Source organism: Zonotrichia albicollis, chromosome Z (genome assembly GCF_047830755.1).
Source record: "Zonotrichia albicollis isolate bZonAlb1 chromosome Z, bZonAlb1.hap1, whole genome shotgun sequence".
NCBI lineage: Eukaryota > Metazoa > Chordata > Aves > Passeriformes > Passerellidae > Zonotrichia > Zonotrichia albicollis.
Window position 1 is genome coordinate 45,551,802 of NC_133860.1, and position 14,365 is coordinate 45,566,166.

The following is a 14,365-nucleotide window of genomic DNA, read 5'->3' on the forward strand; positions in this document are numbered from 1 at the left end:
CATTAATGAATATCAGAAGTATAGGCTTTCTGAAATTCTATCAGTCAAGATCAATTAATCTCATTAGTTTCAGTTGTTGCATATCTCACTATGCAACATTTAAAGCTTCTGATGCATAACAAACTGCTAGTTTGAGGTTCTTGCATGCTTGCAAAAATAATAATCCTATAGCAGAGATGTTTCTAAAGCTAAAACAAAAATTTCTATCATTTCACTACCTATTAATTTTCTTCACTTAAAAAGAAACAGGCCACTTTTCACTGGTGTCAGAATGACACAACTGAATTTTATAATAAATTATGGAGTGCATGTGTGTTTACAAAAGCACAAGTAGGAAAACTGACATAATTCTGGTGATAATTAGCATGCCTTTATCACAAATCTCTAACATCTTCAAAAAAAGAGGAAAAAAAATTTGGATCACTTAATTTTAAGGACATCTTTTGGATTACTGCAAAAAAGCATTACAAGTTCAAAGAATAAAGTAGAACACATTACCTATAAACCAGCACTATTAAAATTAGGCTTAAGAAATTAAAGCTTGATACAGAGGATACACCTGCTACACCATAATTGCAATTTATCCTTCCTACACATGCAACTCAGAAAATGTCTCAACCCATGAAACTTTTTCTTTATATTCCATCCCTTTATCCAAAACAAACCAGTGCTTTTCAGATTATCCAGTTTTGATCACTGAACATTAATTTATGCTTTTAAATAATGTCACCTTTATGTTTACAGAGCTTTAGCATGCATACAGAACATTGTTGCAACAGGAAAAATATTTTTACATTTAAGGATATGTTTTTAGAAAACATTACAGGATAAAAAAAAAACAAAAACACACCAATATATCTTAAAATTGCCTTGATAAAAATATCACTTTTTTCCTAGGAAAAAGTAAAGAGTGGAGATGGCATAAAAACATGAGAGCTAAAAAACGGATATAAGAAATTAATCACAAAAGTGACGCAATTATAGAATGGTTTGGGTTGGAAAGGATCCTAAAGATCATTTAGTTCCAACTTCCCTGCCAGGATAGGCACCCCTGTTAGAACAGGCTGCTCAATGCTCCATCCAGCCTTGGCTTGAATGCTTCCAGGGCTCAGACAACTTCTCTGGGCAACCCGTGCCAGTGTCTCACAGTAAATCTCTTCCTAACATCTAATAAAATTGTACTCTTTCAGTTCTGAGCCTTCAAAAAATGACCTTCAAGAACCAAAATAATTCAAGAGCACATCTGTTAAAATGAGAAAGAAATCTACTGATTAGCCTACCTTATACAGACAAGTTATTATTTTGAATTAACATAATGAAAGAACAACCATATATTCTAATGCCTGTAACTATGCTGTACATGAGAATAATTTTAGTATCTCAAGAAGTCAATGACTTTATGGGGTAAAACTTAGATCAATGAACAAGTTGTAGAAGCATGATTCTGTTTTGTTTATTTTGCAGGTTATTAAACTTTGAATTTTCAAGTATGTAAATGAATTTAAACATTTACATGTTGGTTATAAGGCTGTAAATTTACCATTAATTTTAGATGGGCAGAAATTTTTAAGTAACCAGAACTGGGGAATCTTAACATACAAATTTAAGAATTATTATTTCTGAAGACTTTTGCATTGCTCAGTATATATTGGAAGAAAGGACAGCTCTCTCTTCCCCCCACAGCCTTAAATTACTGTCTGGCATATTCACCAGGCAATATATAGATGTGTATTGCTGGAAAGGTCATTCTAGCTAAACAATCTACAAGCCTGTATTATTTAAGACAACCATCCTTACTCAACAGTTAATGGATGTTCCTACTATAAATCAAATTTCTTAAAGCCTTGGATACTTAAGATAAAAGGAATGAAAAGATATTCTTCTCAACAACACAGAACATACTCTCTATCCTGATAAAAATATTTCAGAGAAAGCGTAGCAGACAAGACAGGACCACTTATGGGGGAAAAAAAGTAATGTAGTTGATAAATGTTTTTGAAATGGAACTCATAGTTTTCGAAGTTATTAACTGCTGTAGTCACTTAAGTATATGGCATACCTTAGCATTCTGAATCTGTTTAACAGTCCCAAACATATCCTGATTAAACCAGATATTTTTGCAAATCTTACGTGAAATTAATTGTGCAATGTTTTCCTAACCTGCAATACAGAAATCAGTTACTGAGCTTCTATTTTTTACTGCTGCATGCAAATTGAAACCATTAAGTTGCTCATATGGAAAATTCCTCTCTGTACTTCCTAAAGCCCTTTTTAAAATATGTTCAGGTTTACTTTCTCCTTTTATAAGGAAAATTATGAAAAGCAAGAAACAATATATTTAAAGGGAAAGGTAAAGCATATCAACAGAAAAAACCCACAGTTTTATGACTTTAAAACATTCACGTTCTCAAGAGTGCACTGTTCATCCCTGTTCACACAGAGACGATGTTCAGCACATCAAGCAACCCTCCTGTAAAATGACAATATAATTTCATAGGTTATATAAAATAATCTGTGCAACACAAAAAGCCCTGCTGGATGCACCATGCATTTCTGAAGCCTTACTGGAATTCACGTAGTACATTTAGAGTCTTGAACTATAGAACAGTATGGTAATGCCTGTGTGAGTACTTCAGTAGCTGACAGTGCCCAAGTGACAAAGAAATTAGTTTGTTTTCTCTGCAAAAGGAACTGTTCTGATTATCTCAGTTGATCACTAGTATAGCAAGGATTGAAGAACTGATCTATTTGTGAAAAGTACGCAGCCTTCGTATAAAAGTGAAACACAGCCAACATAGCTTCTTCTTAATCCAGTATCTAATAATATCAGGTATTAAATATATTCACATTTTCCTATTTGAATAGGTTTTGCTTCAGCACCCAGGCAGTGTATTTTCTTTTGTCATTCTTCTGCTGTATTAACATTATAAGCAATGTAAAAAGTAACTTTTTTTTATTCGAGGTATTTTCTGTTATCAAGTAATTTAACCTTCTCTTACACAAATGAAAAGTATTTGCTTTCTCCCTATACACAATGCATTCTCAGACCTCCTTCAAAATTGATTCCAAACCTCTAAAAAATGAAAGGAAATTAAATATTTTTAGAAATACTGACACCTGAACAGTACTTCATTTTACAGAAATATTTAATCCAGTATACAATATAATGTTACTCTCCTCAAGTTTTGGCTTTTAATATCTTTCTTCATCTGAAACAGTTACACAGTGATTGGCAAATATTTCTAAGCATCACTGCTTGTGGCAAAGGATCATCTTTTATTTTTTGAAGTGTGAAGAATCAGCATTTCCCTTCTCCATTGTCATGTGTGAGAAAATATTTATGGGATATTACAATGAATACATTTAATTACATTTTCCTCATCTGGTCTGTCTCTAAGCTTACTGGGAGAGGGATGGTTTTCCTTTTTGAAATTTGACTTTGCTAAGCATTAATCTGCCTATAACCATTAAATTGCAGCAGCTGGCTTTCTGTGTACAGGAGCTAGCTATTGTCCACACAAAATCTCAGTAACAAACCTAGATGCTTCAAGGACAGAATTTATTTTTTCTTCAGCAAAACTGAATACATGTCTCAGCCAAGAAGCAAAAGAGACTGAGAGCCCCTTCAAAAGGCTCTGGTATAGGGAAACACATGAGATACATCCAAATGACCTCAGAAAGTTTGATATGGCACAAGCTTGATGGAGCAGTGAAGAACTCTTCAAATCTCTGCCAACCTGCCTTGGGGGAAATCAACCTAACCCTAAAAGGACATATTAACCAAGTGGTTCAAATGCATGCCCAGAGAAATACCAGCTCATTTGGCTTATAAACCTGTTCAGTCATGGGGAACCTTTCATGATGCAAAATGAGAAGAAAAATGTTCACCCAGAAACTAAGATACATATCCGAGGGGAGAAATTCCTCACTGATTTTAAAAGGTGTCTGTAGCTCTACTAGTCCCTGTTAAAAGTACAAACTTTGTTCAACCACTTAGGACCACTATTCTGAGAACAAGTGAAGTACTCTTCATCTAGTACATGCCCTTCCAAAGAAATTTAATACAAAAAACTTAAAATCATAGAACTGTGGATTTTTTTAGGTTGGAAAAGACCCTTCAGATCGAGTCTAGCCATTACACCAGCATTGCCAAGTCCACGACTAAACCACGTCACCAAGCACCACATCTACAAGTCTTATTATCTCCAGGGATGGTGACTCTGCCACTGACCTGAGCAATCTCTTCCAACGCTTGACAACTTTTTCAGTGAACAATTATTTGCTAATATCCAATCGAATCCTTCCCTGGCACAGCTTGGAAGTTATTTTCTTTCATCCTAACATTTGTTACTTGGAAGAAGAGAGGGACACCCACCCCAGAACACTGTACTGACTCATATAATGTATTGATCCTTACCTGGTTTGCAAGCAAATCACTGTCTGAGATTGGCTTGACAAGTTGTTTGACTTGCTTACTTTTGTAATATTCATAAACTGACCATAAGCATGACAAGCAGAAGTTTTAAATCTTAAATTTTGAAGGGAGATATCTTAATAAAAATATAAGCCATTCCTAGATTTCAGGAAATGCTGTCATACATGAATGCGTATGTGCAAATGGAAGGAATGGTATTCTTAAAAACTGTCTAGGAAAAAATAAATCTAGAGTTGTGTATACATAAGGTCGCAAAACAAATCTTTGAATTATTCAATAGCCATGCAGCATTATCTAAGATTCATTAGCAGCTAAAAGGCATATTAATTATTTAACAATGTCCATCTGCCACTTAATTTTGAATGCTTTGAAATGCTGACCATATAGGTTCTTCTGTGTCAGCACCAAGGCAGGTGGTATGACAAGGACAAGGTATCTCTCCACAGCTTTGTATTTATCACAAAAACAGATGTAAAAGCTGTTCCTTATATGGCTTTCAAACAAAAACAATGCATTTCAAGCATTAATTAATAGTCTTGTAACCATTTTCCTTCCTCAATGGTATTAGCAGGGAGCTGCTCTGCAAAAGAAGTGTTTCCAAAAAAATGAGAGTAAGACCTCATGTGAAAAGCTTTTAAATAGCTTTTTATACCCCTAGACTCTCCGGCCTAGCAATCTTGTGAATGGCACGTAATTAGTGTCAGACATCATTCAAACTGCTGACATCAGGCACTCACTGACAAGGAGGCTGCAGCCACAGCTGAGATTTAAAGGCCCAGGTTAGTCTAAAGCAAAGTGAGTATTGTGCTTTTAACCCTTGAAGTGTTTAAATGGGGGAAAATGTAGCATTCAGAGCAGCACTTCACCTTAGTGCCTATCTGACCAGAATACACTGGTGTGTTAGAACATTAATGCAGTCTCTGAATGCTTTGGTGAATGCACTAGCTTATATAAAGTCATATATTTTCCTCAAAACTATGCAAAGCCTGTCGTTTATTTTTGCTTTTATCGTTAGACTTATGTAATTATTCGATATCTTGGAATTTATTGTTCCAGTAAATAATGACAAATTATGTTTATATGTGTTACACAGATTATAGAAGATATTTCTTTACCCAGTCTTTCCATGACAATTTGGTCCATAGGTAATTCATCACTTTTTCATTCCTTTTAAAAAAATATAAGGTTCCCTTCACCACAATATCCTCACTTCATGTTTTTCTGGTAGATTCCTTAAAATTTTATGATCCAGCATGCATAAATATAAATGCGAACAAAAGATAATTACAGACCATGACAAAATCTGAAGTAATTTGTTATTTAGCTTCGTTGTACTTCCTATCTTAAGTTAAAAGGCTTATTACACTCAATAGATGTAGAATGAAGTTCATATGATTAGATTCAGATGTAAGACTTATGGGACTAGTCAGTGCACACAAGTATAAGGCTCACATTTTAAGAGCTTCTGACTAAGCAGCACATAATGCTTTTTTGTGTGTGTGGAGGGATTGAATAAGGCTAATAGACTATATCCTAATCTGACTTCTGTTTTCCAATGCATCCATCTTTTTAGGTATTTTTAAGAAGAGACACATGCTGCTATACAGGCAATTAAATCAATGGAAAAGAGGACATATCAGTACAGATCAAAAATCTACAGACTGGTTCACTTGGGAAACTGAATCATGCTACTTTTTCAGACAGATGCACATGAGAGGCTAGTTTCTTCATTCCCTGTGAACAGTTCTCACTTTTTTGGTCACACTGCACACACTTGACTATTTCTTATATAGACAGATTACTTGCGTGTCTCAATAAAATTTACTTTTAATCTCCTTTCCAGGGAGATCGGCATTCTGATGTCAGGTCTGTTAGGACAGTGGACAAAGGATGGCATCAAATTGCAGTGCAAGAAGAAGAGGTATGTGAGTAAGTAACTGTCCCTGCCTACCACACTATTTCTTTACAGATGGCTTGTTTATTCTTGTGTTTTTGATAAATGTAGCATGTTCTTTTTTTCCTTTTCATATCAGATCTCCAGGAGTCTTCATACTTTTCATGATCTAGAGATCTGTGGCACAATGTAACCTTATTTTCTAGGTAACATTGTGCCTAAGGATACAAATATCTCTGTTGAAATTAAACACAGTGCAATGAATGTAATTTATCCCTGAAAGAATGGTGTCAAGAGATTCATTCACCATGGTAATGTCTCTTGTTTTCATCAGTCTTAGTAAGCACGGCCATTTCAGCCTCAGAAGCTATTTCTGTTGCTGTAGAGAGGGTAAATATTATGACAAGTCTCTTCAAAAGGAACTATTACTGAATACATCAGCTGCTACTGATTCAAAAACCATATGGTACAGAAACTATTAGAGGAAAAATGAACATTTTGGGAATTCTTTCTTTGCTTCCTTTTAGAAGAATGTGCTTGCTTTTTTCTTCCCCCCCACCCTGGTTTTACTCCTTTCCTTCTCTTCCTCTTTGGCTTTTCTAAAAGGCTGTCTTTGAGTCTCAAGTAACTGAAGCTATCATCTGTAATCATGCAGCTTTCTCTACTGAAAGTTGTTCACTGCTAAGGTAGCTACTATTATCATTAAGCCCCAGAGAAGTCCTATGCATTTGAATAATTTTTCCTTTTTATAGACATGCAAGAACTAAACAACCTTTTGTCAACTAAAAAAACAGCTATTTCCTTTCAGGTATGTAGCTACCTCTCACTTCTGTAGTTCTGTTCTCTACAGGATTTCATGTCAGAGATACACTATAAATTGAGACTATAGGCTTTCAAATATGGAGATGAGGTAGTGTAAATCACATTCTCACTGAGAAGATTCTGTTGGTTTAGAATTTGCTCTTTGTGAATTTCACAAAAGACTAAAATCGGATCTCTATCACACTAGGGAAAAAAGGAATAAGTAACAAGGAAGCTCTGAAACCAGGAAGTTGAAATGGGAAATAAACAGTTTTGAGGATTCTTCCTCACCATACTCCATGTCAAGATTATCATATATGATTAATTTTGTTTTCTATAAATAATAACATCATGCAAATATCTATTTCTATCATAGAAATAAGAGTATTCCATTCCATTCTGTCTTGTCCTATCCTATTTATAAACATTCATATTGGGACTGAAAAACTGAAACAAACATGCATGCTGTTCTACAGACACTAACAAAGTATTTTTTCTTACAGTTATTTGAAAATATTAACACCCAATTACCACTTTTTTCAGGACAGTTCTCAGTAAATTCTCACTTATGGTGCATAGCTCACAGTTGATACTGTAAAACTTTCAACATGGTGTTCTACAAATCAGGGTATGAGGTTCTTTTTAGTCCCAGAAAATGTACACAAGGCAAGCTGCTATCTGGCACAGGGTCTCTTGGTAAACTTTATTATTTAAATAGTCAAACCTTAACTTCCTTAGTTTGGGTTGTTTTTTGGTTTTTTTTAATTAAAAAAACCATTAGATCACTGTCAAGAGCAAAATGGGCAGTAAGAGATCCATTTGATAGTTCCCAAGTGCAGCATTTGCACTCAAATGCAAACATGCCAAAGATACAGTAGAAAATACACCAGGATACAGTGGAACATCTCTGCAAATGCAAACTTCATGTGCAAAGAAATGATGTACTTTTGTTATGCTGGGAGAAAAGCAACTTGACTGGCTCCACTTTTGGCAAACTCACACAGATATAATATAAAGGGCCTGGTTAAAGTGGTTTTGTTAAAGCAAAAGCGTGAGGCATAATTTAATGTGTTACTTGTTTACATTAAGCAGTGTTCAGCTTGACGTGCCTGAGACAAAAAGCACAATGTATACAGGAAGAAGCATCATTAGTAGAAGGAAATTTGCATGGCCAAACCTGGACTTGAATTCAGAAGTTCAAGTTTCACTAAAAAAATGCAGAAAACCATATACTAAAAAGGCAATCCTCTTACTTTTTACTACAATATTTACATATATGCTGCACTATTTTCATCTGCCAAATTGGCTCAATCATATGTAACCTCCAACATAAACAAAATTTTTACACATATAAGTAGAATACTTAATAGTGAAAATAACAGGATTAAACTGTGCTAGTGTGAAATGGTTTGAGAAGCACCTCTCTCAAACTATGCTCTTTCATAAGGATACATGGGAAGCACATTGTTTGATTTCAAACACCAAAAAGTCTGACATTCTCCATTATGCAATAACAACATCATCAGGGGACAGAATTTTTTGCAGATTTCATATGTCAAAATTTATTTAACTCTTTTCCAGCAAAGAGATAGTGTTTCTAGAATGTTTCTTATGGAATTAATAAGTTCAAACTATTCAGTTCATGGTGTATTCATGGTCCACTCAGTTCATAATGGACAAAGGACTGTTTCTGTTACTGTGGCAGAAGCTCTGCCAGTAATTATGATTTATAACAAATGTGCCATGGTGACCAAAACTTTATAGGTAGTATTTCAAAATTTTACTTATTTACTGCTTTTTAGCGGTTTTTCTTCCCTTAAAATATAACATGTGAATCTTTATAGCTATGGCCATCTAGTATACTTGTATACATAGCTATAAGAACTACTTGGCTATCGTCTAACTATATTCCTAATTTCAAATTTCCATCCTTAAGGAAAAGAGACATGAAGCATACTTATTTCTTCTACCTCTATTTCTTAATACTTACTCTCTACCATGATAATGCCATCTCACTGATATTTAAGAGAAGTTTTAATCCTGATAATTGCACATATGAAGCAAACAAGAATATATTACCTTGTGATACTTTTAACTATTTGTATGCAAGTAAATCACACTGAAGATACATTCAAGGCTATATACATCAGTAAATATTCAACATTTTCTTGAAATGGCTAATTTGGGGTTACAGTTGTCATGCACTCACTGGAACACTTGGAAGCATACTTAATCAAAATATGCTCTGTAATACCTAAAAGCCACTCCTCGAACCCCAAGGCTAAATAATTAGAAAGTAAAGAAAAATCACATTTTAATGTTTATTTTCTGAATTCCAGTACTTTTTAAAACAATTCCATTACTTTTAGATCAGATTAATTGGTGTTTTACTGAAAAGTATCCAGATTAGTATCTATGGCTACTGAAAAAATCTGGACCAGAAAACTCCACAAGATCTACTATTCAGCAGAAGCTTAAGCAAATTAAAATGGGGCAAAGGTGAATTCTTAATCAACCTTAGCACGGCTGCATTACTGCCAGCCCATACTCAAACAGTTCTGTCATAATAACCAAGCCCTAATTCTGCATTACTTAAATATACCCCACTTTCACTGAAGTCAGTGAGAATTCCGAATATGCAAGGAATGTAGAATTACAAGTAGTTTCTTAATCCTTAGGTCATAAGCCAAGATAATTATAAAGCCTTAACTCATAATGTAGCTGGCTGAATTGCTCTGCAGCACCTTTAAGGGCATTAACAGCAGTATTCTGCTGAATTAGTCTAAAAATCATATCAAGAACTTGCCTCTGCACTTATATGTAATAGGTAATTTAAACCAAACAACCAAAAGATGAGAGTGAAATGTATTTGAGCTGTTTAGCAATGTAGCCTTACCTCTTCTTCCCTCTTTGTCCCCTGCTAAAGGGGAAATCAATAATACAATTCAACATTTAAAATCCTCACTTTCTCCTGTTCTGAGCAGAGCTACTTACACAGCTGTCTTTTCAGGGCAAAACACAAACCACTCACAGAAAAAACAATTGTGGAAAACGAGGCAAAAGTGCTTGCATTTTAATCAGCAGGGGTCCATCACAATAGGAAACAGTCAAGGAGGTTTATTTCTTGCCCCACAAGTAAATCACATAAAAATTTCCAGCAACATTCAAAATGCACTTTTCAGATCAGTAACTGTTTTCTACTCTTCACTGCTTAACACTCTCAGTTTTTTTTCAATTAGGGCCTGTTTGTTCAATTAGTTAAAAAAAAGGCAAGAAAGAAAGAAATAAAGCTTTAAAGAAAGGATTAAGCCATGTATTTTATTGAGAAAGAACATAAATTAGAAATTCTTTTCGAATCTGGAGTATGCATTCTTTAATCTTCTGCCTGCTGGGAAGTGTAATAAGAACAAAGGTAGAAAGAAGCTTTTTTGCTTCATTGAATTTGTTCAGTGGAAGATATGCTTTTGACTATCTGCAACTAAATCTCAAAATTCATGACAATTCAGACAATACTCCCACATTTTATAAGCCTGTGCATTAGAAAGAGAGCTAGGAGAACTTACAGAAACCCACCTGGTGAGCAAACTCTCCAGATTCAAAAGGGCAAGACAGAAGGCCATGTGGACGCGAAGCAAACAAGCCATGACTGTGAGAAGATGGTGACAAGACTTCATGTACTGGCAGTGCAGTTCTTCAGTGTGGTGTGGCTTCATAAGCAAAATAATTTTCGAAATAACCAACAGAACTGACTGATGGGTGTGAGTAAGGGATAAGAAAACCAATGGAAGAGACTAAAGATTGGACAAGATATAAATGTTGCTTACTGTTTACTCTTTCTTCGCAGCATTTACTGGCATTTACTAAAATCTAAATATTATGTTTTGAATTTAAAATTAAAGGATTTAATAGATAATTTGATGGGAAAGACATAAGTTAAAGGAATGCCAATAGCAGAAATAGGCACCATCTTCCTTCCAGGATGCTAAATCCTCTTGCCTGTTTGTGCCTTGTCAAATTGAGAAAGATTTTTGCTGAGATCCCATGACAGTAAAAACAGCCCAAAAAAGAAAATATATACCCTTAGATGTTATTTTCATCCTTTAGGTGCAGTGTACCCAAGTGCAAAGAATCAGTATGTACATACAACAGGAAAGAAAACAAGGCTGCTGCTCCTCCTCCCTCTCAACACAAAAAAAGAAAAACAAAACAAAACAAACAAACAAACACCCCCCCCCCAAAAAAAAAAAAACCCATAGAAATGAAGTACCATGAATTTCATGTAATGGCTAGACTAGCTTGTAACATTCCATTTAATACCAGCAAAGCTCATCCCTTGGGTCCAACAAGTTGAGTACATCCTGCACCACCTACAAGTCAATTTACATGCACCAGAACCTCCCGCACACATGCCTCACAGCAAATAGAGGAAAACACTTGGAGTCAGCAGAAATCACACTGTGAAGGTATTTGGGGCTGTGTTGCAGGCAAGACCTGGCCAGGGTAGGGCCACAAGCCTGGCTGGACCATGGCTGTGCTCAGGACAAATGCAGCCACTTCACTCAGACTGTCCCCAGGGAGTTAAGCCTGATGACTGAGATAACAATGTGATGCAGAATCTGGGAGCACAAATATTTGGCTTAGACCTTGGTTTGGAAGGAGGCAGGGCTATATCTAAATCAACAGATGTGTCTGGTTACCAGGGGCAGGACTCGGGGTTCAGAGCAAGGCTGCGTACACAGAACACAGTCTGAACAGCCAGGCAAGGCTTGGAGCCCGACTGTGCTCTGCAGAGCTGCTGGCTCACATTCGCTGCTTGTAAAACTCCGGTTAGGGCACAATATGTTTTTTTTTTTCTAAAGAGCTCAGCAGCCAACAGCTTCTGGCTCAAGAAAATGCCCATGCCAGTATTTTCTGACTCACTACAGGGTTATTTCTTCTGCCACACAGATGGTACAAAAAGATTCAAGTTTCCAAAACTAGAAGACAAGGTAATGCAAAACTACGTGGATCCCTGTACTTGTTTAAGCCACTCATGAAACAGGGGATTTCAGTCACGTCTACTGAGATGCTGACTTATGTAAACAAAATCCTTGTGATAAAACGGCTGTGGTGAGGGACTGTGAGGGATAAATGCAAAATAGTTCCCTCAGCTGAACCAAAAAAGCTGTTCAACAATGAAAAATTTAATACAGGAAAAGTTGTGGAATAAGCTAATAAAAAAGTTGAGGGATGTGGTCTTACACATCTTACACAGAATTGGTTCTCACCATGTAACTGAGGTTTCAGCTATAATAAACCTTACGTGATCATTAGAGAAGAAGGGCAAGAAAGAGCGCATACAGAAATTCAGCAATAAATGTAGGGTGTCAGTGGAATAATCACAAGCCTTGATAAATGTAATGGTTTTGTTAGTATCATGTAATGATTTTGCTCCTATCATGAAATTGATAATTTTCAGGGGAAGCCTCAAAGGGTTTATAGAAGCAAAAATCCCTTGGGAATGAATCCAAAGCTAGGATGAGAGAAGCCAGTCCAAAACATGCAGGGCCAAGCAGAAGAATGAGATGCACAAAACAGGGCCAGAAAGAAAAATAAGATCAGTAGACATGGCATAATTGCTAAGGGTAAGTACAAACGCCCTTTTTCAAGTGAAGTGTTCAATCAGTGAGTTACTAGACTTGATTCATTTAAGTGTTATGTCTGGCACCACAACTGGTTGTGGAACAACCAGAGGATGTTTTAGACTGTGCCTAAGTTTTATTACTTGTGAGTACAGCCAAAGAGAACACAAAATCCAAATACCTGCAGATTCAGATGCACAAAGGATGAGCTGTGCAATTTTCTTAGAACAAGGATAAAAAAGCTTCAAAATTCATCAAAGGAAAATAAAAGGATGACTCAGTAAGTAACTATCCTTGTGAAGTTAAGCAATTTTTTTCTCATCTTTTTTGTGGACTTTACAGTCTTCTTAATGTGTATTTCCCTAGGGCAACTTAACATTTACCTCATTCTCTGTGAATTATTACAGCATTCAATAGTCTTTGAGTTAATCTTTTCCCATTGTGAAAGGATGTTTTAGAGAATCTACAACAGATAACAGAGCCATTTTTGCACTGTTGAACAAAGTCATTGTGCTTGGTTTTTCTTAACTGTCAATACAAACCATATTTTCTATTTTAATTGTTTGTACCATTAGCAGAAAGCCAGATGATAAAAAATTAGATAAATATACAACATGAGAACTAATTGGGAATGAACAGCAGATGAAGCTTACATTAACTAATTGAAAGAGAATACTAACTCTGAGCCTGGATTATGCTCATTTTCTAATCAGGTGCAATGCTAAAAGTACACGTTGATGTATGCCAGAAAATCAGTTTAAAACACAGCAGAAGAGCTTTATTGCACTTCACCTCTTTGGAGTTCCTGTTTCAAAGTAAGTTTATGTTTACACTGCTATGGAAAAGGTTACCATCTTCCTAGAGAGATGTCCAAAGGCAGGGTAAGCAAATCTGGTATTTATATTACAATTAAGTGGATTGATAAATTTGATAAGCATTTGTAATTAATAACTCCATAAATAGAGAGGCCTGATTATTTTCAGGTAACAACCTGAAGAACCTTCAGGTAACAACAAGAAGAGTGTGTAGAAAGGAGGGAATGAAGAGTGAGGGAAAACTGGCATGGTTTTAGAGATCTGGAAGAATCAGGAAGCTGAACTGAATGGGCAGGCTCAGGATGGATCATGCTGAACTGCGCAGTTCCTGTCTCCAGTCATACCAGCAGAACTGTGGAAAACACCTGTGATATCTGTATTCTGTTCTTCCTTTTCTATCTTATATACTAATAAAGCATTGAACTGGAATGGTTTATCTTTGAAGATCAATTGAGTTTCAGACCTTGAAAATAACTCAAAGAGGGTGCACTGAACTGGAAACTTGTGCATCCCTAGAAAATTGACAATTTGTAGAAAAAGTGAGGGGTTCATCTATTTACTTTCAATATTGCTGCTCAGAGGGGGAAATAGAGCCCAGAAATGAAGAAGAATGATGATATTGCTGGTAAGATGGCCCTATGGATTCTTTTCCTTCCTGCATTAGTGTTAACTTATAAGAAGCCTGCAGATCTGATAACCTTTGCTAGCTCTGCTAGCAGTGACCTTTTGATGTTCATTAACAGCATACACTGTAATTATGAGACGCTGATGTGGCTATGTCCCTACAGTGGTTGTGTTC

General features: G+C 35.8%; 1 protein-coding gene across 8 annotated transcripts in view; it reads right to left on the reverse strand.

The window, feature by feature from the left end:
• Positions 1-14,365, reverse strand: part of GLIS3 (GLIS family zinc finger 3) — a 156,095-nt gene that overhangs the window by 46,418 nt on the left and 95,312 nt on the right. The window lies entirely within an intron of this gene.